Source organism: Gopherus flavomarginatus, chromosome 9 (genome assembly GCF_025201925.1).
Source record: "Gopherus flavomarginatus isolate rGopFla2 chromosome 9, rGopFla2.mat.asm, whole genome shotgun sequence".
NCBI lineage: Eukaryota > Metazoa > Chordata > Testudines > Testudinidae > Gopherus > Gopherus flavomarginatus.
In genome coordinates, this window is record NC_066625.1 from 43,480,684 (window position 1) to 43,485,706 (window position 5,023).

A 5,023-nucleotide genomic window follows, 5' to 3' on the forward strand; every position below is an offset into this window, starting at 1 on the left:
TGCAGTGAGTGTGGGAAAACCTTCAATAACAGCTCAAACCTGATTACCCATCAAAGAATTCACACAGGGGAGAGGCCATATAAATGTTGTGAGTGTGGGAAAACCTTCACTCGCAGATCAGGCCTTTCTCTTCATCAGATTATCCACACAGATGAGAGGCCCTATGAATGCCGTGAGTGTGGGAAAAGCTTTATTACCAGCTCAGCCCTTTCTAGACATCAGAGGATCCACACAGGGGACAGGCCCTATGTATGCAGTGAGTGTGGGAAAACCTTCAATCCCAGCTCAAACCTTATTACCCATCAAAGAATTCACATAAGGGAGAGGCCGTATAAATGCTGTGAGTGTGGAAAATGCTTCACTCACAGATCAGCCCTTTCTGAGCATCAGAGAACCCACACCGGGTAGAGGCCCTATGAATGCCGTGAGTGTGGGAAAAGCTTCACTGACGGATCAGCCCTTTCTAGACATCAGAGGATCCACACAGGTGAAAGACCCTATGAATGCAGTGAGTGTGGGAAAACCTTCAATCGCAGCTGAAACCTTATTACCCATCAAAGAATTCACACTGGGGAGAGGCCGTATACATGCTGTGAGTGTGGAAAATGCTTCATTAAGAGTTCGGCCCTTTCTGAGCATCAGAGAATCCACACAGGGGAGAGGCCCTACGAATGCTGTGAGTGTGGGAAAACCTTCTCTTGGTTCTCAGCCCATGTTAGCCATCAGAGAATCTGCCACGGAGATCAACATTTTAACAATCTCTAGGGCTATCAAGACTTTCTTTCCTTTAATACTTTTCCTGATTCCCACCCACATAGTAACTTTTAAAGCTCTTTGAACTGTTTGCAGCACCATTATCCCTCAGCTTGTCCAGATGAGTGGCCCATTTTTGCCTTTTGCAGTTCGCCCTCTTTTGAGATGGACCTATTTGTCCTTTCTATTGTCCCACAAGTAATTTGAGTGTGCCCTTCCTATGAGGAACCAGGGAACGTTACATTTGTACCATTCCTCCTATTGCAAAGTTACTGTTAGTCACCAATGATACAGATTGTATCATTGCCAGTTGTTCTCACGTTGCCCTGGGATGTGCTGAAGAGCAGTTATATTGGGAATTTTTCAAATTAGATGTAAATGAAGAGGAGTAGGGGCAGGAAAAAAGTATAATTTCAGCTTCCGTGACACTGGAAGGAGATGGGGTGACTCAAAGATTCCCTCCTTCCCCTTCACTGCAGAACTGTTACCTTTTGCCTGGGCCATGCAGAGTTTATGTTCATCAAATTCTATACATCCACTTCTCATAAGTGTCATGTGATGAAGCATTCTCTGTTGTCTGTGCTTGCAGATGATGTTTTTACTACTTTAATCCTATATCAGAATCACTGTGACTGGAGATGAGTGTCAAAAGTCTTGGGAGGGGAATTCAAATGGATTCCAAATAGAGTGTGATCATTTAGAGTTTAAATCCCAGCTTCCATCTATTGCATAGCCACTTCTGGCAAGAGGGCTGTTTTTCCCTTATTATGGGGATGCTAGGATACTAAACATTTTGTAAATAACATAACTGACTATGGAGACAGGGATGAGGGAAGCAGGTTTGAATGGATCAGAGGACAATGTGGTGGGAGAATCTCTTGTCCCGGTTCTGAATAATCAGATGTAACCTGCTCCGGAATTTCACTTGACACTTTCTTTGTAATGTATTCTCTCTCTGTGATATGGGTTTCTTTCTTTCCTGAAGGCTGTTTGGTCACCCAATTGGATATTAGTTCAGTTTGATAGGATGTAGCTCAGATTTATTGAAGAATTTAAGACAATGACCCTTTGCTAAAATCCTCATTTATGATTTCAGCTTTGCTTTTTTCCCATCCCTCCATGATGACATGGAGAAAGTTGAAGTGCAGTTCTATCAACAGGAGTGAACTCTCTAATTTACTGGACAGGCTAACAAAGAAACAGTAGTGATTTAAAATCTCCACTCAGAAATGGTGAACAACAGCACAACCCCAACTAACTGAAGGAAGTGCATATGATCACAGTGTATTTCAGTTGTTTAAGGTAATATTGTCTCCGATGATCTGGGAAGAGAATTCCATGGTAAGTGGTTTTGAACTAGGCAAAATGCTCATGTGTTTGGTTCCCAAAGTGTTTGTAACCCAGGCCCTACAGAAGATCTCTCCTAGCTAATCCTATGCTATGGGAAATGCAGCCGTTCATGACACAGATGTTGAGGAAATAGAAGTGGAGTTTTTGTCGAATTTATCCTTTGTAGGTTCTAAAGATGTATATAAAAAAGCAGTGTTGAAAATGTAATATCTTCAGAAAAATGCCCATTTTTTAATAGAATCTGCAGTTGTGGTAACTAACGAAGATTCTGATCCAGGCCTGTATCCAGTCCCTTCCTTGGACCTGTGCCACTGAATTAAAGAAAAGCTGGGCATGTTTCAGGAAGCCATTCCTCATTAACACTGCTGAGATTTTAAGTGGTTTTGTAAAATATTCTACTTCAGAGAAGTGTAACTTAACCCTATCCAAGACCAAGGATTTGGAAAGAGCTGAGGTTGAAAGAGTCCGCACCCAGTTCTTGGTTTCCACCCCAGTAAAGGAAGCTATGGTGACCCAAGGAAAATTGTTTGTACAACTCCACTTCCTACTTCAGTGTCCCTGATTACACTTCCCAAGTACGCCAGGGTTAGACTGAGAACAGTCATCCTTCACTGTTTGGATGCAAAGAGGAAGTGCTTCATAGGACATTCCTTCCCTGTGGATCCCAAACTGGCTGCCTGGTTGGGTAACAAGGACTTTCAGGCTGTAGAAATGATGGTAACCAATGAGGCAACGAATTTGTCAGCCTCCGATTTCAGATTTCTGCATGTTGAGTCCTGATACTATGGTTTTGTGTCTGACGCTGTGGCTACACAATTAAATTGATGTTGGCACAGTTGCACCAATGTATCTGCGCTGCTGTAGCACTGCTATTACAGATGCTCTAAGCCAATGGGAGAGATTTCTCCCATCGGACTTGATTAGTGCAACCCCCGCAAGCAGCGGTGGCTTTGTTGGAAGGAGAAGCTCTCCTGCTCATGTAGCACTATCTACACAGGGGGTTAGGGCTGTGTAACTACGTTGCTCAGTTGTGTGGATTTTTCACACCCCTAAGCAATATAGTTATCCTGATAAATGTCTTTTGTGTAGACCAGAGAGGTTTCTCTTGTGTTTTATGCATTTACATTACTTCTCTACCTCCTCCTACTTTGAAAGATTAAATAGCGTGAAAAGAGAGGTATTTTTCTCCATGATGCAAACATTCCGACATAGAAGACCCCTTCTACCAACACATATGGCAGAAATCCTGAGATATATGAACTCACAGAAGTGGTTGGGGCAAACCACAATAAGAACCAGGGGTCAGTTGTTGGCAATGGGGATTAAAAGAAAACTAGCACATACGACAAGAATTTGTGATCTTTGAATATTGTGATAGACCCAGGCCAGCTGGTACAGCAGAATAGCAGAAAGCAGATAAACTGGCCACTGGATTAACAGTTTTCTGTTCCCTGACTGAGCAGAGAAGGGGCTGCTCCAGGCTAATGAGAACACCTGACTCTAATTAACCTGCAAAGAGTCAGGTGAGGCCATTCAGTTAATGTGACCACCTGACTCTAATTAAGGCCCTGCTGATACTATAAAAAGGGCTCACTCCAATCAGACAGGGAAGAGTCAGGGAGCCAGAGGTGAGGAAGTGCGGCTGAAGGGCTGGTTACTGAAGACACCCTCAGACCATCGTTGAAGAAGCCCTAAGGTAAGGGTGAAGAAGGGAGAAGCAGGAGAGCTGTGGGGAAGTGGCCCAGGGAAATGTAGCAACTCTGGCAGTGAAAGATTGGCTGCCAACAACTGCTACCATTAGGGTCCCTGGGCCAGAACCCAGAGTAGAGGGCGGGCCCGGGTTCCCTCCAACCCACCATTACAGGAACATCTACTGGGAGGGGAAGTCAGGCCCCTGTCAGGACAGGCGGCTGAACAGAGACTGTGGGAGTTCTCTCACCAACATCCTTGCAGGCCTATGATGAAAAGGGCTCAGTAGACTGTAACCCTGGCCCTAGAGAGAGAAGGGCTATGTGGAGGGTCACAGTGAGCCACTGAGGCTAGCATAAACTGCCTAGAAGTGCAGGACCCACGGGAGCAAGGTCAGAGCTCTGCCACAATATGTTCTTGTTACCAATTAAAATGAAATTATAGGTGAAGTTATTTATTAAAGAGTAAGAGACTGTGTGATAATCTGAATTATTTTGGAAAACTGAAAGTTGTCTTGTTTTTGTGTTTTGTTAGTCATATAGGAAATGATGGCTAATCTTGAAAAGTTAATTTGATTTAATTTACCCTGGTTCCTCAACTGTTGCTACAGCTCTAGTACCCATCAATACAAAAACGGAGAGAAATGGAGAGTTCCAACCATTGTCCTTTTAGTATCTTATTGTTCCTCTCTCTGTTTTTTGTGCTGGCCTTTCTCTTCTATCATTTTCTGCCTTTGTTTAGTTGGTAACGGTTGGTTTCCATCGCTCACATTTGTTTGTTTAAATATCTATCCGTTGTGAAATAATTTTTTTTGCTTGTTCAATAACGGTACTCAAGTGCTGTGTGAGATACCGTAGCAATGGTCCACAGTAAAATTAGTAACCTGGAATACTTTGGGAAGAGAGGATCTGGGATTTCACCGAGGATCTGGTGATCCAGGCTGGACCCCAGAGGGGGACACACTGAAGGAACTCAGGGGTTAGGGTGGCTGCTGTAGCTCAGAGGAGGGTCCTTGAGTTCCAGCAGGCTGGTGAGTTTGGTCACTAACATCCAGCTGCCAAATGCAAAACTCCCTCTTCCTTGTGGCAAGTGGCAACAAGGAGACTCACAGTCCTCAGTACCCTGAGAAAGGTCACAATGTCTCTCTATGCTGATTCGCCTGTCAAATTCACACAGGGAAAGCTCCCGATAGCACAGAACTCTGCCCTATGAAATCATGGAACATATGCTC